Here is a 25,849-nt window from a genome sequence, read left to right on the forward strand (position 1 = left end):
GTTTTTGTTCTGTACACACTTAATATAAACAAAAAATTGTGACAGTTGCAAAACTAGGGTTTCCAAGTTTATTTCTTTGCAAAATAATGAAATAGCATAATGTTGAGTTTTAATGGAATGAAATAGTTTTAGTTTTAATAAAGTTCGCGAAAATAAATTCTATCGCGTGTCTGAAGGCCATTAATCTGTTTATCATAACTGAGATATTATTTGAGTTTAATTTTAGCACCAATTTTTTATTTTAATTTTTTTATTTATTATTAATTATTTAAGCAATAATTAGTCAGTAAATCAGATAAACAATTATAATTAATTAAGGTTAAAATGGAATTAGCATGCCAGTAAGACTATAAAGTCTTTTTTGGCACAAATTAAAGTATTACATAGGATATCCGCCTGAGTGGCCGAGTAGGCAAGAGTCTCGACTAGCAACTCAATAGTCGTGGGTTCAAACCTCAAGTGCGGTAGAGTTTTTTAATAAAAGCCGATAGCCCTAGATGCTAGTGCTTTAAGACTTTAGTCTTAGAATTTATTCTCTGGCTAAATTTATAATAATAATAATAATAATACATAGGATAATACGAACTTCAGTGCCGTAGAAATTCAACATAATTACATAATTACTCATTACAGGGAGGATTATAAAATTTCCTAATTGCTGACTTAAACCTACAAACACTAACCATTGCCTTGATATCAGAAGGTAACGAGTTCCATAACTTGACAGCATTGATAGAGAATAGCCTTGATGATTTCAAATATCTGTTGTCGGGAAGAATTACGTTCGTCGTATGTGTGGCTCGAATTTTCTTAAATAGATATTTTGGCGTACAAGCATAAATGAGAATTTAAAATCTCTGTCGAAAGCCGCGATTTTCTGTAGTCTTTGCGCTTATTAAAAACTTATCTGGCATTCTCTTCGACAGCCAACTGTGGCTTGGCGCTGGTTAAGGTTGCCGTATGCGTTGTTTACACACGAGACATTTAATTAATTTCAATTTGACTTGAGTCGGTATATACGAGTAGGATAAAGATAGTAACTTAAACGTAAGATGACTGCGATTTACACCTTGCTTGACAATGTCAATCACTGCATCAGCCATTCTAATATTAGGTAGAGAGTCAGAATCATAAACGTTGGATAATATCGCGATCGCTTTTGTCTTATCCGTATTAAGTTTTAAATTATTGACAACGGATCAACGTGAGATGCGAACCAAATCACCGTTAACTAGCTGAATCAGATTCTCCACCATCACCCGTGGCCGAGATAAGTATATTTGTGCATCATCTGGCATCATCATAAATGAATAGTGCAATCTTGACAACAAGCAACTAAGTCGTTAATGAAAATACCGAACAGGTTCGACCCTTATATAGCTAAAGGGAAAATTATTATGTTGACAAGATAGGACATTCTGTTCTCTATATGAACTTCATGGATTTCAATAGTTTTTAAAAACTTGCTTTGAAAAATATACGAAATCGTGCTATTTCTGTTGAAGATAAGAAACCATTTTCGAGTGTCTTGGCAATCATAGTAAATGCGTAGCAGCAACTATAAATAATTTCAAATAATATTCAAAATTTCTCTTGTAAGTAAAAATTATATTTACTTAACAGATTAAGAAGTTAAACATATATAATATAAACTAAATTGAGATTATAATGCCTTTCAAAATTGTAAAGTGAATGGAATAAAACTGAAATATTTTACAAATAAAAAAAAAAAAGAAAAAATAATTAAGAGATAATTTGAACGTGGAGCGAATTGGAAACGTTATTATTTGATTAAATGCCATTTTAACAGATTTTATGCCATCGTGAGCACCTAGTTAATGAATGCGGAAAAATAAGAATGAGTGATAGCGTAATAACGGGCAGTACAGATATTTTAGTACAAATTTGTGTTTATATATTAACATGGAATGTTGATGGCCATTCTCCGAGTGCACCTCTAAACGACGCTTTGTCCATAAATAGCACTGTCTGCCCGTATGGTTCACGTTTGCCAGATATTTATGTAATAAGCTTTCAAAATACGCAATACGACGAGAGAACAAACCACCACCGTCGATGGTCGTGGAAAATCGGTGACGTTTTAGATCAAATGGGTTACAGGACTATCGGCTCTGAGCGTATGCGAGGTTTGCTAATTACCGCTTGGGCTCGACCGGAGCATATGAATAACTTGAAATATATAGAAACTCGGCACATAAGAACCGATACAGGCTGGGGCAGTAAAGGATCAGTAAGTGTACGCTTCAATCTTTACGGCGTAGGAGTTGTTTTCCTGTCTTGTGACTTCACTGCAAGCGATGAAAACTTCCTTGAACGCGTACAAGAATTTGAGGGGATTGTACATAACCAGCAATATAAAGCACGCAACTATCGCGGCGTATTCGATCATAATTTTGTTTTTTGCTTTGGCCATTTGAATTTCCGTTTAATTGGTGACCAATCATCTATTTTTATAAAATCAACTGTGAATAAAGGAAATTTTAGAGAACTCTACAAATTTGATCAATTACAACAGATGCGTGGTGCGCCTATCAAACTCGCATTAATGAGGGAAATGCAACCAGATTTCCCACCCACCTGTAAATTTGTAGAAGGAACTATCGAATATGATCTACGTCAACGTCCAGCATGGTGTGATCGAATTCTACACTATTTTCATACGAGACGTTTTAGTAAACAGCTCGACGTAAAGCAAATAGCATATAAATCTCATGGAGATTATATCTTGTCAACTCACAAGCCCGTTTCAGCAGAGTTCCGCCTCATTATTCCTTCTGGTGCGCCAAGAGACGATGAGATTAGTGAGTTGGACGACGAGCCTAAGGTAATTTTATTTTCTGTATGTTTCTACTTCTTCATATTATCTAGAATCAAAGGGTTCGCTTTCGGGTGTAAAATATCGTCGGCTTCTTGCATGGCAACACTACAAAAAGACGTTTGTTTTGAAAACGAGTATGATTCCATACGCAAGGCGGCAAAAAAGTATAGCTTTCAGTTAACGCTAGATATCGGTGTAAAGTTTTCTACATGTGTTTGCCAAATTTGGCATCTATTTAGAGGTTCCGCGTAGATATGCTATACAACTTATAATAGTTCCGAAAATTCTTGGACCAATTAAGCCTGTCGCTTTCGCCACTTTTTTGTGATAATCACCGTGTACTTCGCTTAGGAAAACATTGCCTGCATGACCGGTGATATTAAAAAAAAGAAAACGAAATATAAAAAGTTATCTTTTCATTTATAATGTAATTCTTGGAACCTAGATATGGAAAATATTCACCAAAATGCGGTTACACGTGTTTTATATAGCTATCATTATTTATTTCATTTTTGAGCAGTTCATGGGCATATATTTAATCAATTTTTTTGTAATTTCTACTCGAATCTAGGAAAGCAGGTTCGTACATTCCATGCGGCTTTTTTGGGCATCACTTAAACGAATATTGGGATCATGTTGGCGATTCAAGATAAATTTCTGTAATTAGAAAAATTTTTGTAAACTTTATAAAGGATAAAATTACTACGATTATCGGATTTGTTTCATTTGTTCGGCCGATAAGTTATAATTGCGGAAAAGAGAAAAGTTACGCCCAGTCCGCTTCATACTCCATAGTATTTAATGATTTCAAATGTAGTTGATTGTAGTTAAAATCTCTAAATTGTGGATGAACCAACGCTTTAATTCATGACAATTAGAAGGCGCGCACCATTTTTTTTTATTTATTGTATTGAAGAGAGGAATACGAGTGCGTTTGTAGTAGAGGATATATTAAGTTAGTGAGGATGTATCTAACATGCAGAAGGGCTTCAGAGCAATTCAGAGTCGTAATCTGAATTAATCTAAGAATATCTGTCCGTCTGTCTCTCTGATGACAGTCCGTGCAAATTTGCTTTGACGATTATACGGTACGGATAAAATATGGACATGTTTTGACCCAAGGTTAAACGCTATTGAAAATGGTTCGGATCGGAGCATTTTTTCGACCACTACCCCTATAACGCTTTATTCTAAAAAGTCGTTGCATGGAAAAAAATTGTAATTTTGGAAATTTCTCCGTAAAATTGGCTAAGTAGTAGAAGTATTTCGGTACGAAAAGGTATAATTTTCAATGCTTCATGATGAAAATTATATCATAATCGTAACTTAACATAAAAAAATGAATTGTACCAAATTTGGACCATCTCGGTTTATTTTTTGAATCCTATCCTAATAAGAATTTTCACGAAAATTTTTTCTTTGTAGAAAATTGATCCATTATAGTGATTTCATACAAAACTAAGGATTGTGTTAAACGATGTGGTGTAGAGTATTTACACGTCAGTTTTGTCCGACTATAATGTTCTTGTTTTAAATTATTCATGAAAAATTTTTAAGGTCTCTAAACACCGATCAGAAATCCTTTAAAGTCTGTCGTATTTCAGTTTAAGGCCAATTTAAGCTGCCGCTTTGCTTGATAAAATCTCAGTTTCATTTGATATTGAAGGCGACCTGGGGTCTATTTCTAATTTTTGCATTTCATTCTGATAAGTTTAAATCCAGTCCGAGTCCATTAACAACGGTTGTTCGGATCATAACTTAATCCAGATAAGACGACATCTGTGCGAGGAATACTGACGTTACGACGTGATCGTTTCGATGTGCTGCTGCTTACGCCATTGGGTCTAATTGGCGATTCATTTAGTGTTGATTTTTGGGTGGCTATAGATACTATCTTCACATCTGTTCTATAAAGCACGTATAGGGTATTACAAGGCAGCGTATACAGGCAATGAGATGCGCATATAAACCAAAGCTAAACTTTTTAAACAACTTAGTCTTAAGAATAAGAAAAAGGGCCAGTAAAAATTGCATCCAAATTATTCTGAAATTAATTGCGGTTTTTCGAACAATGACATTATTAGAATTAACTCTTTCCAATTCGAACATATCTGTCATAATCAAAAAAGAAAAAAAAAGTAAATAATTAACTTGGACTTTGTTGCATGACAGTTTCTTATACATATGAGAATATCAGCTGTTTTTTGTTTTTATTTAAGATGTAATAGGTTCAGTATAAAGGTTAGTAGATAATGCAATAAATTTGCAGTGAGTAAGTTGAAAGATGTTTCTACAACGGTTTTTACTAAATTCAAAAGGACAATGTTTTTTTTCAACACCAAGCCGCTGCCTCAACTATGTGCAAGGACAGGAGCCAGAACCAAAAATGCGCGAGTATTTCTATTACATCGATCATGAAGGGATGGTTGGTAAAATAAGGCAATACGTTCTTCTTTTCTGATGTTTAATACCTTTTTTTTTTTTCAGCTCTTTCTTGACGATGCGAAAATGAAAAATTTTACTTCGTGTTTTAAAGAACAACAATTTTTAAAATTTTTCTTCACGCGGGTGAAATTAAATGATACCGAGCGTTATAAAAGTGAATTCCCTTATCTGTCGTTATGCGGACGAGAACGTAATTTCATTAGATGTGATGATACACCTGTTGTGTTTACCCACATTGTTGGTGAAGGTATGCATTTACTGAATAGCATTCACTATAAAGAATAATTAAAAATTGTTTTGATTTTTAAGATGATAGAATAGTTTACAATCACGGCGAGAAGGTTCTGATAACAGATTTTCAACCTCATAAAATCTACATGAATCCTGACACGGGACGAGTTTATCATCCAGCTTGGCCGAAAGTTGGCAACATCGGTTTAATTAGATCAAAATTGTCTATTGAATTGAGTAAACATTTTGAATTTGCCGAAGGAGAGCACAAGGGACCATCTCATATACGTTGGAAAGGAGAGAGGCTTAAATTGGAAAATGAATGGGTCGACCAGACACAACGATATGGTTTGCATTCAAACAAGCCAATTGAATAGTCTGTATGGAATTAAAATTAGGAAAACGTTTAGTATAATTATAAATAAGTTAGAAAATGAAATATATAGTAAGGATAATACCAAAAAACTGATTATCTTAAAGAAAATGAAATTGAACCTTTTTTAAAACAATGAAAAATTATAGTCTTTGCTGAGTGTATGTGGTAGTCCAGATAGTCCAGACAATATTTTGGTACACATTCCATACTGCCTCAATTATTCCCGCCCTGATCGATTATGCATAGGTTTGATGCAATTCAAGTTTTCATATTGATTTTATTATCGTAAGCTTAAACTGATACCGCCGCGGTCCATAACGGTTTCGCATAGAATTATTGCCACCGATCATCAATCAATGTTTGCATCAATATTTGCAGCTCGTCTCTGATTACTGCAGTTGTCAATGTGATTTTCCTTGTTGTATGTTTATTACTAGAGCCCTTGTTGATTCGTTTATTTTGTTGGTCGATGGGATCCCCTTCCATCTTGGATTTGCTACAGTAATTCGTGCATCTCTCGTACTTCCATCTGACCAAGGTGGAGCGAAGGTCTACATTGATCATCGTATATAAACTTAAGTTGCTTTCCCTTTTGTTTGTTTTTCGGTTTATAATCAGACTTCAAAAAATTAACTAAATTAAAGAGAATGTGAAAGAATTTTAATAAAGAAAAAAAGTTTCCAATCAGAAACCGAAAGTCGTATAAGGAGCCAGACATGAATTTATTAAATGCTTTGTTTTGCGATTTATTATTGTTTTGTGTTCTTTTTTTAAAGAAAATCAAAAAAAAAAAAAAAAAAGTAAGAACATTATAGCAAGGTCACTATTAAATGCCCTATACCACATTGTATAACACAATTTTTATATTTATGATAGAGCACAAAAATTACATCTTTTTTTAATATAAAATTGCTATTATGGATAAATTTTCATCATGAAATACTAAAATGAGCCTTTTTTGGTCGCAAAACAACAACGATTTTCGGGAAGTCCTTCCATAAGGCAGGATCCAGAAATGGGCGTAAATGATCAAAATTTTGTAGAGCTCATTTTTGCATGAAATTACTATTATGGGTCAGTTTTCATGACCACATATTAAAACTGAGCAACCAAGGATCAATTTTCGAGTAAATTTTTTCCATACAATGACTTTTCAGAATAGATCGTTGTAAGGGGAGTGTTCAAAAATGTGAACCGATCCAAACCATTTTAAATAGCGTACGTTCTTAGGCCAAAACATGTCGTTGTACCAAATTTCATCAAAATATTTCATAAATTACGACTTGGACAGACATCAGACGGACAGACACGCTTAGATTAATTCGGGTTATGATTCTGAATCGGTACGATAAAAGGTTGGTTCATCTCATGGCCATCTGCGTGTTACATACGTCCGCACTAACTCACTATTTGCCACTATACCACAAGCGTGGCTGCGATTGTGCCAGTGCCAAAGTATAAGATATATCTGTAATTGGATAAACGTACGCGGATCTCTCGCACCGACGAATCTACTTCGTTAATTGCACGAAAGTTTATTAAGTTTTGTTTAGCTCCGCCATTTTCATCTTTGAATGCAAGTCTAAGTCCAAAAAAAAGAAAACTTCCGTCGACTGAAAGTTTGTCAAGGCGAAATTATGTTGCCTTTGTCGATTTGCCTTTCTTTCGTTAGTACGGGCAACTTTTTTGTATTAATTTGTAATTTTTTATTACTTTCGTTGGTTCGAACTAAACTATTAAGCCAAGTTATTGTTTTATCGTGACCGTGTAACGTCAATAAAAAATTTTGATTGTCCGTAACAAATAATATTTGGAAAAAATGCATATTAACAATTTGCAACACTTCATGCTATGACCGTAGTGGACAACGATTAATCCGAAATTATTGAGCGATAAACTGAAGAATATTTTCGTTTGGTTCTTTTGAAGTCTTCTTGCCTCTGGTTTCCAAACACAAATTGTATATCAACTTATCTAAAGTCTAACATTCAATTGTTGAACTCGCTCTTTAAACTCTTAAAGAACTCAATCATCACATATCCGTCATATCCGACATATTTTTATAGTCATCACCGAAGGATGAGAGGTATATTCATTTTATCAAAACGTTTGCAACGCCCAGAAGGAAGCATCAGAGACTCCAAAGCATATATATTCTTGATCAGATCGATTTAAGTACGTCCGTTTGACTGTCTGTCTGTAAACATGTCTACTGTAAACATTCTCCTGCCCGCAAAAATGAAGCTATCGACTTCAAATTTCAAAGATTCAAAGTTCATGCACGCCATTTGGTATTGAAAATGGGCCAAATCGGTCGAAGGACACGCCCACAGGATCACATAAACTGAGAACACCACTGTTTTTCAAAGAGAACGAAAAATTGATTTTTTGCTTATTACTCATAAACCGTAGCAAATACATATATAAAAACGTCTGCGTAGAAAAATGGAAATAATTCGCTACCCCTATCCAATATTATAGCGCATCCAAATTGAATTAGTTTTTCAATGCCTGCATAACGCGCAGCAACAGGCTTTAAAAACCCCACAAAGTATACAAATTCTTGGCCAGTATTAAATTTGGCATATACCGAAACCTGTGCACCTATTCGTCTGTCCAATTGTCTGTTTGTGCCAGCTTGTAATATTTGTGGCAAACATTCCCCCGTAAGCGAAAATGAAAACATTGCCTACAGATTTGCAAAAGAATTTGGAATTGACCTAAACTTTTCAAAGGATACGCCTACACGCACACATCGTCTACACGCCTATACGGCAAAATCTTTTATTTGGAAAATAGAAGAAATTAGCTGCGCACACTCCTTATTGTAGAGCATGAGAATTTTGTTCTTTTAATTTTTTTGTTTTTCTTGGGGTAAAACAAACGGTGATGAGTATAAAAGATTCGATCCCGACCGATTTTTACCTTTCTTAGTTGTTATTATACGATATGATCGGCCTTTCGTAATAGCTTTTAAGATCACTACAAATACAAATAACGCAGTTTACTCGGTCCAGGCATATGTTCTGGCATATTAAGCCAGACTAAACATGTTGGAGATTAATTAGTGCAAGCGAAGCGATTTATAGAAATAATGGCGGTGTTTGAAGAACAATAACGCGCTTATTGGGTTAGATTTTCGTATCGTATCTAGTTAAGAATTAATCGAAGCTATTGCTGCTAGAAAATATATTTTACATTCTAATTCCCGAATTCTTAGAAACCGGTACATATCGGAATAAGCAAAGGTTAAGGGTTCACAAAAAAAAAAAAAGGAAATCAATATTAATACATTGTTTATATTTTAAGGTTTTAATTAATAATTCATCTTGCATTTTCTATATGTCTGTGGATGTATTCCCATGAAGATAGCTTTGAACTGATATTAAAATGATGTACATGACTATACATTTTCATTGTTATTATTATTCGTTAAGCATAGAATGTAAATTATTTCCAAATGATTTTAAAATTAGAGTTTATTTGCCTTTTAACATCATTTAATTTGTACGTAATGCCGCTCATGTCACGTACGAATATGTGCAGTCATACGTTGTGTACGTTGTGTACGTGTGCTTATTTTGATGTACAATTCATTTACGCGGAACAATCTATCTGACACTGAACTTATCGAAATTTTTTCCGGAAGTAGTAAAATATTTTCAAGTTTAATTTTTGTAAAGAAAAAAATGAAGAAGAAGAATCAAAACAAACCGGTTTAAGGCAGACGTTTATAGAAAATTATTATCGGAAAATTGCAGTGGTTTTCTGTTCACTTTAAGATCATTAAGCTGATATTGCTTGAGTATATTGTAAAGGAAAACGGGTACTGCAGACCCATCATCACCTTACACCACTTCATTTGATGCAGTTATTCAAATAAGGCCATTTATTGGAAATGGTCGATGGTGGACTGATCTGCGGCATTATATGGGTTGTCCTTTCCGAATCATTTTCAATAGCGTTCACCATGACGGTGTACCAGTTTTCATTCAAACTGTTAGTTTAACTTCATTCACTAATCTTACTCGCAATTATAAAACAGAGTTGCAGCAAACACTACAAGATTCTAAAGTGTGTGAAATAAAGTTCAGGAGAAATGCTTTAAATTATGTAAACTTTCTTTCATTCTTAATAAAAATATCTTGAAAATTGAGATCGTACGAGTGGACAGACGGACAGACAGGTTTATTCGGATTCAGTGACTCTGAATCGATAGCTATACTATAAGATGCATCCATCTCATTTCATTTCATTAATACATTCTTGTGTCGAAAGTGGTGTAGGGTATAATAAATCAATTCAATTGGATCGCCATGTAGACAAAACTCTACGAGTAATCCTTTAGTGCGCGAAAAAACCTTTCCATAAAAGTGTTCCATTTCCGAGACGCAATTCATATATGAAAAGCGACATTTCTTTGGATTATTCTTTTAAAAAAGGAAAGTTAAAACACTGTAGCAATTATTAAGAAGAAAGAAAGTGAAATTCTTGTATAAAAAGAAACTTTTCATCTATCACGTTGCGGCAAGATAAAGTGGGTATTGGAAGTTACTATTGCCAGGTGAGTATTAAGGATGGTTTTAGACGAATTTATTTACATACGAGATATGTTTATTTGTGACGCACCTCGTTGTCTTTCGTATAGAAAATGTATACAGTGTACAATACTCTTTCTACTGTAACTTAAGAATAATTTATATCTTTTTTTGACATTTACATGTGATGGGTGATAAAGATCGGTGTTTCACTTCGGGAGATATTTCCGATTTTTGAACTTACTAGAAAAAAATTTCTTTATTTATTTACTGCATTCGTCCAAACATCTCCATTATGCGTTTGTCACGTAAATAATGTTACGAAAATGCAGCATTTGATGGGTTGAGTTTTCATGAAAACTGGTCGCTTTTCTAAGAAACCCATACCCGAGATTACGGGTGACCTAAACGATATTGATTTTCATCGTTAGAGGACAGTAACGATGATGATGATGAAAAACAATGAAAATGGCTTACTTAACTATTCTTGATTTTGCAATTTTGAGGCAACAAAGTAGGAACCTTACAGGGAAGAACACATTCCCTCGATTAGCTAGCTACCCCTGAAAACCTATTCTAATTTTTTTCGAATTAATATATATCGACTGTCATTGTCGAACAAGCAAATTTGGACATCAGCAAAAAATGCCCCCAAAATGTCCTTCCTCCCATCTCCTGTTAATCCTGCTAAAATCCGTCAATTTCTAGGTATCATGTTTCTGTAGCACTACCCAACTCCTAACGCCTACTGGGGCAAATATGGTTTTGATTATATACAACAGACAATGATGGTACATAGGTTTGGGAAAATAAGATCCGTAATTCATTTCCGTGGTAGTGCACAGCTCAAGCCCGTTGGGCACCCAAAGCATGGCAGTCTTTATAAAACAAGACCGGTTGTGGAGCACTTGAATAAATTGCTTGTGAGCGTGGCAGAGGCTCCCTATAGGCATGTGTATGTGTGTGTGTGAGCAAGCGCCTTTTACTAAGGAACTCTCTTTATGAAACAATACTTACGCAATAGCGCCCAAAAACGGGATTTTAAGTTCTTTATTTTGTGTACACCATCTGGATATGGATATGCTTTGGGTAGGTGTAGGATAAGAATCAATCAGAATCAAATTCGCAAGTGGTGTATTAAATAGTGTAGTATAAAGCGAACAACCTAAATCTTACATTAGGTGATTATAGACCGGAACTTGCAGAGCGGTTATGCTCGTATAAAAAGTATGATGGGAATAAAGGAGATGTGCGCCGTAATCTAGAAAGGGAGGTAGAAGTTAAAAAACACCGAGGTCCCACAAAGCCGAGGTTCCGCCAATACAAGGGCTATAATGAAAAAAAATGCTGAAAATAGATGCAAACTTCCAGTTTGTAAAGATTTTTCACGGACGGAGTACATCAAAGGCAAGGTTGCTTTGCTAAATGCATGACCACTTGTTTACCTTTACAATAATTTTAGTAATAAATGCATGTTGTTGTCGAAAGTTTGCATACAATTATTTCCTAAAATAAATACTCAATATTATCATCACCTGGATTTTTAAAATTATTTTTTACGTAACTTATGACTGACTAAATTCGTATAAGAAACGATTTTTTTAAATTTAAAATAAAAATTCATGTACTCTTAGGATTAAAGACAATGTGTCACGCATCGAATATACAAAATAATTTTCAACGTTTTATCATATCTGTCTTATGAGTAATAAGTAGAGAGAGTTAAAAAAAAATTGAATACCTTTTAACCTTGTTTGGTATGGGTGAGTATCAACATCAAACATCCACACATAGGCACCGACGGACAGACATGGCTAGATCGATTCAGAATTTTACGAGGTCTCTGAAACATTTGTTGGGGGCATTACAAACATTATGACAAACTGAGTATACCTTCATTTTTCGCTAGTGGGTATAAAAATAACTCAGCCCAAAAATATTTATGCAATCTTTTCATTTGGAATGAGAAAGATTTCTGAGTCAGTAAACTCTTCTTCCTTCGTTAATTATTATTTAAAAATATAACTGTAAAAAACGAGTGCAGCCGTATAGTGACTCTCGTTACCAAAGACGATAATTTGTGGCAAGGGTCTAACGTGGGTTCCTGCCTGAAAGGCTTAACCCCACGGTGGCCCAAGCCGCTTTAAGCGTACTACGCCCCCTGGCGAGTTAGACAATCCCCACAGAGTAGTGGCCTAAACAGCACCAGAGTCCAGAACAGTTTATTGTGTATGGAACAATAAACCCCACTCTGGTTAATGGCGAGGCCTAGCTGCACTCAATTGTTCCATTTTAGCTAGGAGCTCGCCAACCACAACCACCACGAGTACTCCCCGAAGGGCCGCACCCAAGCAGTCAGGACTCACAAATTGATCAACGCTAGCTTCCGCCATAAGGCTTCCACTGTGCTGTTGATCAATTACCACCATTACCCGCAGGCATCCGTGACATGTGTTCAAAAGTAAAAATAGGTAAAAGGGGAAAAACCTTTCTGTCATATCCCTTTTTTCATTTTTGCATGTATTAAATTAATTTGCCAGATATCTTCTATTAATCGGCCAAAGGGAAGGCCGTCCGTCAATTCCTTTTTGCATTAATAGTATAATTAATTTATTCATTACGATTTTAAGGACAAAGTCCATCATACACCCGCAAGCATAAGTGGCTTTGCGAGGCGAGCCTCCTGACCCCCGTGGCTCTCAGTTTGTTTTACAAAGCCTTAGGCATACTTTGGGCGGATGTTAAAACAACCGTACTTGCTTCGGATTCTCCATACTTTCCTGGTTGCCGGCACCAGTGAACTACTTTTCTTGAAATATATAGGTCTCGGGTATTGCACTGACATGGCAGAGTAAACTACCATGCACTCGCTAGATTACTACCTTCAACGTACTTAAAAACCATTCATTCATATATTTCCTCGGTAGTAACCAGCTATTGAGTGAAGAGCTCTTCTTCCAGCCAACCCCTCCACCATCTCTCAGAAACTCGTCGCCGAGTTAGCAGCCCAAAACCTTAAACTCTTCTTAGCCGGCCGAAGCCGTTGCCCGGGGATCACCACTGGGAGGTGAGAGTTTCGGTACATCTATGCTACCCATCAAAGCATAGTTTATCTCCCCACCATAGACGATAAATAAGATTTGCCATAAAAATATTTACACGAAAGTTTATAGAGCAATAGGCATCGCTTATCACCTTCAGTAGCGTAATTTATTCAGCCAAGTCCCTTTGCCACATGTACCTAAGCCCACACAAAATCATTAGTATAGGCTAAGCCTTTCGAATTCTGACATGTCTAACATGTCTAACCGCATCAGCCATGTCACTCTCTGTGGATGCGGCTTCTTTTATACCAAACATTCGATCGAAATTTGCCTCTATCTGAATGTCCTTCGAAATTGTGCTCAAATTTACGAATACCTAGTTCAGCAAAAGGCTTCTGTTCTATAAAATGGTGTCGTTATGTATACGTTTAGTAACGCGCACTGGAACCTGACTGACTGTTAATGAAGACACGATTAAAGATAATACAAACGTGCAATGTACAATGAAACAATTTATGGCGTCTCTTCAAAGCCCTACAACTGATTAGGAAAGTCATCACTATCTAGTTTTATATTAGTTCGTATACCCCCGAGTAGAATAAGAGCGTATCAAACTTGTTTTCCCCCACTAACTACGTGTGCTCTTGGCCAGGTAGGATCACGTTAGCAAAACTTGCAAGTACGTTCTTAATTGATGACAACAGATCAAATTTCAAATGGATAAGAGTTCGCCAACATACTTTCTATAATAGATATTATGAAATATATACCAAGATTAAAGGATCATGAGGAATATCATCAATTATAAAGAAGTTGTCATTTATGGTTCTACAAATCAACATTTACACACACATTGGTCAGAGTTATCTAGGGGAGATAAGATACGTGAAGCGTTGAACGCTTCATCGTAAACTTCGCCCCATTTATACTTTTAGAAATTGTTTGTAGCGAAGCTCGTTGCTAACCTTTGGCAAATTTAATTTGCCGCCCGCTGTGACCATTTAAAATTTTATGACATGTCATATATATGACAACAGTTAGAATAAATTAATTAAACGAAAAATATTTATATTCAATTTAAATGCAAAACTAATTAATTTACAATAATTTCATGATTCCATCTTACTACACACTATACAGTTGCAGCTGCAGTAAACAAAACGTAATTGTTTAATTATTGGGGAAGCAAATTACATACGTACCTATATACATATTTATTTTTTATTCTTCGTGTAACTATGTTTCACTATATCCACCATAAAAGTCCTATAAGGTTTGTTAAATATTCGTAACGTATAGGTGACGATATTCGGAAGCACCTTGTCTGTTCACCTTGTTCATATAATACACGATTTTGCTGTCGTTAGATTGACTTTAGAAATTAGTCAAGTACATGCGTTTAAATATTATTATTAAAAATCTAAGAAAGAATAAAGTTGTCCTTAGTTAGTTGTCCGCCATTTTGTTGCATTTGCTATAATCCTTTCATGTGCCAGAAATGCAGCAGTTATGTAGTTTCTAGTGGCACGAATGATCCTTAATCTCCTTTCTTTTTAAAAAATGTATCCTTCTTTCGGTTAATGGGTCTGAAAAATAGAGAGAGCGAAAGAGAAAGAGAAAGAGAGAGAGGGAGAGAGAGAGAGAGAGAGAGAGATTCACTTTTTCCATTCGGCAAAAAACGGTCACCAAAATTCAAAGCTTCACGGAGCCGTTCTTTGTTAAGACGTAACAGGACTCTAGCGGTATATAAGCTATGGTGTTATGCAGTATATATGTAAGTGTGAATGAATTCTCAGGAATGTTAATTTCTGTCACTCTGTCTGCAATGCATTTTTTCTGTATATTTTAAAAAGTTGAAATTTATTTGTCCCGAAAAACTAGCCTGATGGTGTCTCTCAACATGTGAAGAGGTATACAAGTCAAGCATACAATTCAGCATTTGTAAAGTTTCGCCTGACCAAACGCAGTAAATGAACTGAACAAACGAAACAATTAGGTCAAAAATTAATCTCATTGCTGTGATAATCACTTTACGGTAGTAATCGTTTCTTTCCTCGATGTGCTCTAAAGTTCATACATATGATGCTCTTGTTTGAATGGAAACGATCTTTCAAAATAAGTACTCTTTACTTAGTTACTAACTAACGTATAGTTCTTTAAACTTTAGTGGACACTAATCTCTTTCCTCATTCCTTGCAGTTTTTTATTAAGAGAAGCACATTGGGAGCTAAATATTAAACACAGGGGCAATAGCGCAGACAAGTAGTTAAGAACAATGATTATATGATTGGTATACCCGCGTTTCAACTGTCATTTGGGCAGAACATAATTTAATTACGATCGCAGCTATAGTGAATGCTAAGACGGTAAAGGCAGAACGTTGATCGGTGGAGTACACATCCCACAGGGTTCGACCATTTCTTATCCATTTTCACATTCTCACCAGTTTCACTTCTCTTAGACCCATCACCGCATTTAATACCCAAAGGGTGAACATCCACTATTTTAATGACACTCCTGATCATATGTTTATCGGAGGGATTTAATAGAGGAAAGTATGCGTTAACGCACTTGAATTTTAACTAAATACTTGTGCAATTTAAAAAATCTTATTAAAACATATAATATTCCGAATGATTAAACAGGCGACAGTGACCAGTTGAAACACCGTAGTAGCGGAAAGAAATCTCACGACATAACCTCAAATAAATTAAGCGAAAAATGAAACCGGTTTATAGCTCTGGATATCGTTCATTCGATTGTAAGAAAATTTCACATTTTATCCGCAGCTGTAAGCTCTTCCCCTGTATGGGGAGTTTATAATTCAAACTATTGAGCTGTGGCCCCTGGCTGCCACATAGTCTACTATGCGCGGATATTCTAACCTTAGATTTATGAAAACCTGTTAATCTGGTGCGTAAATTTTGCAAATATGAATGTAGGAAGCTGAAATTTATCAAAAGCATTTTTTGATCGATTAAGGATTGCAGGTAAAAAAATGGGCGTGATCAGTTTAAAGGCACGCAAACAATGCAGAAGAAAATGAAAAAAATGCAAAAAACACTGACAACTTTTTCATATTTTCGTCTATAAAAGATATTTTTCGAAAACCTATGACCCAGGATATTCATTAGGGTCATTAGGGTCACTTTCATCTTCTTTCAAAATATGGATTTAATCTTTGACAATGCGCTAGAATAAAAGGGAAGTAAGTAAATAAAAGTTGGTGTGTGCGAGAAAAATGGAGTATATCTACATATATATACTTATAAATATATTATATACATATTTGGAATATATATATATGGTTGCTGCATTATACCATCAAAAACAGATGTCTAATATTTAAAGATGTCGACTTCTTTATGCTAAATTTTTAAAATGAAAAACTCGTCAAATCGATTGGTTCCGCGAATCGAGCGTTAAATAAAAATTAGCGAAAGCAATACCAAGTTAAATATATTTTTATTAAAAGACAGACAATGTATGTAAAGGTTATCAAAAAAGGCTCTCGCTAAGCCGTCTATGATTTCTGCTTTTCTTTTCAATTTCACAGCTCGTATATTATTTAGAGGTCATAACACACCCATTTTTCTGCTTTGATTTTTATTTAATTACCACAATTAAGTGTTTTTTTTTGTTCTCTTTAAAAAATAATTGAAATTGTAAAATAGTCAAATTTTTCATGTGGGAAAAATTCCAATGGCAAACAATATCGTATGTACGCAAAGTAATTTGCCCGCGCGCGTTTGTCGTCAGCCACCTTGGGATAACGGTTTATTAGATTTGTAGTTTTACTGCAAGATTTAGAAAATACGAGTAAGGGATTTCTCGAATCAGCTATGAATGTAATATCGAATCGTCGTCTGTACGCCCATCCACAGGTTAGTTTAGGTTCATAACTGTTTTAGATTAGGTTTGAAAATGAATAATCCGGTAAACATTTAAGAATCTAAATAAGATTTAAAATAAAACTTTTGCCGGGCCATGCGTTCCGATCGACTGAATACCATGACTAACGAAAGAAATGTTGTAACGATTATTGTGATTCAAGCCATCAAGCAAAAAAACTATTCTCGTCTTGGGGCAAGAGTTTTACATTCGATATTTAACCTGATAATTTTAAAAAAGTTGTACAACTTTTACGTAATTGGAAGCTTGATAGTTAGGTAATTAGAGCTTTCAGAATCGGTTAGGTAAAGGTTTGTATTTGGCAAGAGATGAAAAATCTTGTTAAAGAAGTTGTTGCTCTCCCGCATAGATTATTTGCATTCTGATTGTGATTTATGAGTCTAAGCCAAGAACGACGAAATTTCAGGTTTCTGCTCTAATTTTTTCGGGGTGAGTGTTTTAAGAAGAGAGCGTCAGAGAAAAACCAAGAGCATTCAATATATATACGGATATGTAATAGGTGATATAAAAGGTCTCCGCGGTTTTTTTGACACTAGATAGTGTTGATGCCTATATATCGTGCGATACTCACTTGATTGTCTCAAACGAACATGCGTTTGAAAGGTGACATTTTTTGTGCAGATAATTTTCTAATTCTCTGCTCGTGCCAAAAGTTACATTGATTTGAAAATATATCTGATGAAATACGCTATGTGATGCTTTTTTACTCTAAAAAAATGCCGAAAAATTTCTGTTAGAATGCTGTGAGTGAACAAAAGATGTAGGAGTTGTTTTGCTCGATGTCAAAGACGCACCTTGTTTTGTTCGGCCAGTCACTGAAAAAGTCGATGAAATTTTGCAAGACCGGCACGCAACGTGTCACGAAATAGCGGACGTACTAATAATCAACCACTTGACAGTTTCGAACCATTTGACCGAAAAACTACGGCGATCTTTTGTATCACCCATTATTTACGTTGCAGAGTTTCCGAAGCCGATATTTGAATGTTACTAACAATGCGATGAAATTAATATATCTCCATTCTACAGTAAGCGGGAGATAAAAAAATGAAATTGCATCTCATTAAGTGCATGAGTAAAAGTAAAAAAAAAAAAAAAAAGCAAAAAAAAATCTTTAGCATATAGAAAAAAACCCACTGCCATATCGGTTAATAATATTTGTTTAACCTTTATACATGATCTGCATATAAAATAACTAAGATTGCACTTATGACTAGAAACTAGCAATTAATTTATTATACCAAAAGAAATTGTTCGCATAGCGGAATTAAATAGAAACGATGCTTATATCATTTAAATTAAAGACTTACTTAAATCCAGCACTGAGCGAGGTGACGGACGATATGACGAGAGTCTAACCTGATCTTTAATGTTAATGCTATTTTATTTGAAAGTCATTTGATAAGCATTGTAAAATAATTGAATATATCGAAAGTTAACCTCCACGCACATATGTACGCAGCCTTGGCCAATATTCATCAGATATGCTTGCTTACATACATATACGTAGTGTTATGTCATTATCAATATGTTTTATTTAAATAAAATTTTATATAATAAAAAAGAATATTTCGCTTAATTTTTATTGTCTCTAAGACGTCGTGACCCTGTTCTAGTGAAAACCTTAAAAGCTGGTTTATATTTAAGCCGCGAGTCTGGTTGGGTTTTGCATAATCATTATCTTAAAAAAAAACTGTTACATTTTTTTTTTTTTTGAGAAAGACGACTTCTTTTGCACTGATTATGCAGATATACGATATTAGGCTTGTGCGGATGTATGCGATACCTAGAAGAATTTGATATCTCTTTCTCTGATCCGATATATTGTTATGTATTCAACCGAAGACGAAAGCTATTGACAATAGATTTTGATCGGACCACTTTAAATAGCTTTTTAGTGAATGAATGTGAAAAATTAGGGCGGGACCGAGCCATTTTTTTTAAATCTTCCATATAAATTTTTTCACTAAAGGTATGTTTTTCTTTTTTTTATAACAGTAAGGTCCAATTTCTTGTACTTTATGAAAAAAGTTGGTAGAAACTAGTAACTGAAAAATTTATGTATTTACAGTGACGTGTCGTAACTATACATAGGTCTGCACTTCGAACTCTAGCTCACGTAAGAATTTTCGTAAATGTTGAGTGCAAAGTGTAAATTTTTGATAATTTGTGACAAAGGTAGGTGAAGACTTATACAAGGCGAAGTAGTGTAGAGCACCCGGCCTTGTCCGAGTATAACGTTTTAACTCGTTTTTAAATGAATAAATTTAAATGATAAATATTTCTTTTAAATCGTAAATAATCAACTATTATTAAGTATTGATGATAACCTAATTATTATCTTTTTTTCAATTTTGTAGCTGAATTTCTCCATTTGACTCTGTGAAAACGCAAGAGGTCTTTTACCGAGCGAATATGTCTAGGCCGACACACAATCTTAGATAGATCAAAAATTACTTTCTTAGGATGCACGAAAATGAAACAAGTAAGAACATTATAGTCGGGCGATGCCGACCCCTACATACCCTACACCACTTCGCCTTGTACATTTATTTGCTTATTTTGGTAATAACACACCAAAAACTACACATTATTTTCTCGCAAAGCGTGCATATTGGAAGATTAAATTTTCCCTCCATATAAGAGTTTGCGTTTTGTGATAGCGCCTACACAAGTGGGCGTCCGAAAAAATAGACCTATGCGCTCCAAATTGTCTGCCGGTAATTTTTTCTTGTTGAAACAACTCCTACGAATTATTAAGATATCACGGGATATCTCATAAGGAGAGGGGTAAGAAATAGACCCATGCTGTTCATATTAGGTCCACATAATTTTTTTATTTAATTACTGTTATGAGGAAATATTCATCACAAAGAAATTAACAATTGGGCTTTTTTGACATGCGGTAGTATCCAAAAACTAGACCTATGTGGTCCAAATTCGGTAAGGTGAATCTCTTTGTCAATTTAGTATTATCAGCCAATTTTCACCATGAAGTATTGGGATTTTGACCTCTTTACCATATAGAGCTTTCGTTTCTGTAAGAAAGATTGTATGAAAGCGGGTTCAAAGAATTGCCCCAGCTGGTCTAAAGTTTCAATACCAATTTGGAATGCCAAAAATACCACTACTAAGTCACTTTTGCCGACAGATATTGAAAATTGAAATTTTTTTTTATAACGACTTCTCAAAATAAGGCATTATAGGGAGGCGTTATATGGAAAGTGTATTGATACGAACCATTTTCAATAGCATTCATCCTTGGATCAAAACAGGTCGCTCTACCAATTTTCATCAAAATTGCGACCTATAGCTTGAACAGAAGTTTACATGGATAGACGGCAGACAAACAGACGGGATCAGATTAATTCAGATTATGATTTTGAACCGATCGGTATAATAAAAGATGGTTCCATCTTAAGCCCTTTTACGTGTTACATATATCCACACTAACTTAATATACTCTGTACCACAAGTGGTGAAGAATATGCAAACTGTATATGATAAGAGTATAATCAAGAGGTTCAACAAAAGCTAGGGCAACCATTATTCATTTTATATGCACTCTTGACAGTCTATAAAGCGAAAATTAAGGAAAGCTTTCAATTGTTAGTCAATGAGTAAAAAGCATATTCATTCCTACCTTCAGTTTGTGGTCGGGCAAAATGATTTCTCAAGGCTCAATTCTGAGAGTCCGTTCCTCAACTAAGTCTTTAAATATTTGAATGGCATATGATGCTATTTGAAGTTGTTGCAATCGTTAATAAAAGGTTAGATGTTTCCCCAAAAACTTGAAATGATTCATTTGAACGGCTTTTGTATGGATCTTGTATTCGATTTTCACTTCGCAGACAAAGACTTTTCACGAGCAAATGTTCTTTTAAAACACATTTCATTGGCATATTTGACTTTGTCTATTTGCTATTTTGCTATTTGCTCTTTTACTTTTCTTATAGGTCTTTGCATGGCCGCACCAACAATCCAGTACGCTATGTACAATTATTTTTCTTTGAAAAACTGAATGCTTTATAATGCTTTATAATAAGACATGTCAGGGAAACGTTTTTTTGAAGAGGAATTACGAATGCTAAGAATCAAGGAAATATCGAAGCGATATAAATCGACATTCTTTCACTTTGCATGTAGCTTTATCTTATGATGAGTATAGGGTGTTACATTTATAGGAGCCGAACAGATTCCAAATTAATGATAGGCTTTGGTTAAAAATTATAAGCTTCGAAGTCATAAGAAAAAACTCAACAAGTTGTGGTGGTTTTCTCCACTTTGACGATGGACGATAAGGATGATAAGCAAGAGTAAGGCAAACCGCTGACTAATTCAATAATATCGACGAAAAGGTAGTAAATAGTCAAACAAAAGAAAATTCCATAAATTGAATTACAACGGAATACATTTGTTTCAACCAAAATATTTACGTTTTGAGATTGATCGACAACTAAATGAGTCACTTAAGTTCAAAGGGTGCAGCCAAACACGGTAATGCTTTTTAAAAAAATAAATGAATCAAAGTTATATCGTGATTAGTAGAAGTATAAGTGCTGATAGTCGGCGATTACTTACAGTAATCACTCATACGAAGGTTCAGGTATTCAAAGCCTTTGAATCCGCGCTGGAAGCCTACAATGCGTAATTGGGAAAATTATAGCATCGTAACGGAGGCCTGACTCTCCCCGGCCAGGAAAAGTTCCGTCTTATTCCCCTAGTTCTTCGTTTATTATAGTCACTTTAGTTAGGAAACCATGGCCCAAGCGGATCATTAAGGGTCCAAAAAGTAATAATGGGCTGAAGGCATGGCAACAGGCTGTGTCGAGGAATAGTGACAGTTTGTGATTGGGAATACATGGAAGACGTAGAAACAAACGTAGCCAAGCGATACTTAAAGTGTTACGATCTGCTTTAGAAAATAGTTGTAAACTATCAGGAGAGTGTTTCCTTTTTGTTTCTCTATCTCGACAGTTGGGAACATGCCTTTGCCGAAGCATTAAGTATTAAGCACACCTTGGCTTGCCGTCATTTAAGGTCTTACTACACGTAAGAGCATTGGCGCCGCTTTAACATTCGACCTTGCCTTAGCCCATACGGAGCGGGCGTAAGTATTCCAATTGTCACTGGATCTCGTCAAGTCAAGGCGCTAAAAAATATGATCTTTAAAAGGTATTAAATTCAACCTTTATGCTTGATTTCTCGGTTCTTCTAGTCGGTTCAGGTGATCGATCGATGTACCCTTTATCGTTAAGATGATTCTTAATTTTTATTTTTCAACTGCACGTCGAGAGCGTTGCACATTCTTGTTAAAATCTTGTCATTTACTTTGCGCCTCATAATATTGAATACAAAATTTTTAAATTTCAGTTCATTCCGCTACACTGTTTGCTACACAGCAAAACAAGTATAAATATACAAGCAATCTGTTGGCGATGATAGAAGTTATTGCGTTTTATATATAATACTAAAACAGTAGAGAGGCTAACACACCTGATAGATTTACTAGAAAAGAAAAAGGTTTTCATTCAAAAATTTTCCACTGATGGCTTACACCATTTCAACAGCATCAGCAATAGCAGCAGCAGCAGCAGCAGCAATACTAACAACAACAACAATTGAAAATACAAAAGATAACATACACAACAGCGGATACCAGAGGTCTGCAAGGCAAGATAGATGATAGATAGCTAACTGTTTGAATACATGTATGCTTATGTTTCACATGCAACGTAGACTTGCCGTCTAAGGTAACCTGAAAGAGAGCAAGTACAGGTAGTATTTAGTCTTCACACAGTGGTAAATGCCATTGATTGAAAAGGTAAGGTGACGTGAATTATTGGCAACAGAGTTGTTGGGTGGTAGGGAAGGAAGAGGGAGCTGAGAAAATATAATATGTCTTCGGTTTACACCGAATCCGTAGATAACTATTCAATGCTTTAATTTCAAAAGGCCGTATGTTGGAGTTTAAAATCCCATTCTTAAAGGGGTTCCATGTACCGAATAGCACGAAATAGCGCTGCACGAATGCAAGATAAAAAGAAAAGAGTGTTTCACCTATCGGAGCCGTTTTAAAATTTTTCGCGCAATAATTTTGTTATTTCATGACCTGTATGGCGATGTCCTTCTGAAAACAAACGTCGTCTAAATTCGTAGGGTCAACTTCATGCGGAAAAATATCGTACTCATTCGCGGAATAAGTGAGTCATGTAACATTGCAGTGTAACGTCTAAACCAGTAGTAGTTTTGAAAAGTGAGTTTCCCTTCCAGCGCAAGAAGCTTATTAGGTCCTCGGTTGCTATAGTTGAGGGGATTATTTCTTTTGACTTCTCATAGCTCCGGATAGGACAGTTTTTCTGCTTTACGTACTTAAGCAGATACAAATAAGCCTCGTCACTTGGATTGCTGGGTATACCAAAATTCCTTATCGTTTTCAAAAGCAGCGAAAAATCGAAAATGACATAACCTGTTGAAAGGCCCTATGAAAGGCGCATATGTTTGCTAATTATAGCCGAACTTAAATAAAACAATTTAATGGACGGACATGATTGAACTTAATCTCGCTATTTACACTGGTCAAGAATTTTTGCCCTTAAAGAGAGTAATTCACTTATGACCTTTGGTAAGCATCTCAAGCATTTGAAAATATGATTATACCGACTGTTGTGGTGGGTAATAAAGATTGAAAAAGGTGAGAGGTAATCGAATAGAGTTGAACTATTATTTCATTATATGTTGGTAGAATTTATCAAGGCAACTTATCCAATGTAGCAATTACACGTGCTTATGGATTGTGGAGGAAAATACTTTTACACACACACGCAAACAAAAATAAGCGAATCAGTGACAACAGCAAATACAACAACAATATTAATAATAACGTCAGCAGCAACATGAAAAATCAGTCAATCATATCTCAATCAGGGTTTTTTCTTATGCTACCCACATACCCATCGTTAGCGGCATATTAAGTTCATCAAATGTTATGAGGCATGTAAGAACAAAAATTACGCGTTCCCTCAGTTACTTTTGTGCGCTAAAAAAAAAAATCCATCTCATCATGTATTATAGAGGTTGTGTTGCAGTTAGGTTATGTAATAGGCAGACTTTTGTTAACATATCGTTTATGCCGCTGTACATTTTTAAAGAAGAAATCATCGAAAAATCGAACAACTTGAAGTAAATCGAAATTTACTAATAAAAGATTCGGTGTAAGCCGAACGAACATAACTGCATTCTTGTTTAATTCATTCATTTGATGTTTTAAATCGTATAGAAAAATTGCAACAATTTTGGTTAAACATGCAACTAAATGGAGTGAATGCTTTTTTGTGAGAAATAAGAGGCGATGCCAGGGATCTTGTAGCTTAGATGGATTTATTACGATTTTTTGAATTGAATTTTCAATCATAATGCATTGGCAAGAAATAAATGGCGATTATATGTGAAGGCTAAGGGTATAAATGTAATACCGAATGCGAAGCTCTTCATATGAGTGCTCTAATGTCGAACGTTCGCCGTCTTTTGAAGTTGCGACATTTGTCTTAATTCCTTTTGTCGTCTCAGTTTATTACATGAGACTAAGCATTGAATGTAAAGTCCTTCAACAAGGCGTCGTTTTAAGGTTATGTTGTTCTCTTTTTGAGGTTATGTTGCAGTCTTTTATTATTTCAATTTATCAGAAGCTCCTATTTAATTAAAAGTACTTCTCGACGCAAGTACGTTTGCGTATTGTCGAGCAGAAAAAAATAAAACAAATATAGCCTTAAGTTGCGTTGATGGGCAGAATCAGAACATTTTCTATTTCCAAAAGTTGCTCTTGAGCACAATAGCAAAGCAAGCTATATAGTCGGCAAGAGAAACTTGCTTGAGATTGCCCACTGAAGTTCATAGTATGAGTTGGCGATTGAGATAGAAGAGACCGCCTTTCCTGAAGCGTAATAGTGAAAGTTTATAATAAATTGCTTTGTTTTGTGCTTTCCATTCATAATTCAATGGAACGCGTGCCTCTTTAGACATTATATAAATTAAATGAACATTAAAGGGAATAATAAAGTAATTAAGAACCGAAGGTGTAACAATTTTTAATTGTTTAATTGGTTATCGTCAAACACGAACAGGGTGTACCAAAACTGCTTAGAACTTTCGATATCGTGAAAAATTTGAAGTCTTTTATGGTCCAAAAGGGGCAAACAAATGCAGCTGCACCTGAATGAGTGAAGTGAACATTTCTTCAAAGTCTTCCAATTTAATACTGGGATTTAAGGAATAAGTGAAGTGAATACATTTTCAAAATCTTCTTATTGAATAGTGAGCTCCAATGAAAAACTTCAACAACAGAGTACCTAGATTCCATATTTTGAAGAATTATGTAAAACCAATGAATATACGCCGCCAATTTGAGACAATATATAGCATTCACGCATTAGTCCGCTTTCAAATGAAAAATGTTTTAAAAAAG

At 35.0% G+C, this 25,849-nt stretch overlaps 1 protein-coding gene across 1 annotated transcript in view; it reads left to right on the plus strand.

Moving 5' to 3' along the window:
* Window positions 1–10,432: 10,432 nt before the first annotated feature.
* LOC119636534 (proton-coupled amino acid transporter-like protein CG1139) overlaps window positions 10,433–25,849 on the plus strand; it is a 39,758-nt gene continuing 24,341 nt past the window's right edge. The window contains exon 1 of the mRNA XM_038031930.1: window positions 10,433–10,455. The gene's annotated coding sequence lies outside the window, so the exon portion shown is untranslated. The remainder of the gene's footprint in view (window positions 10,456–25,849) is intronic.

Source organism: Glossina fuscipes, unplaced genomic scaffold (genome assembly GCF_014805625.2).
Source record: "Glossina fuscipes isolate IAEA_lab_2018 unplaced genomic scaffold, Yale_Gfus_2 28, whole genome shotgun sequence".
NCBI lineage: Eukaryota > Metazoa > Arthropoda > Insecta > Diptera > Glossinidae > Glossina > Glossina fuscipes.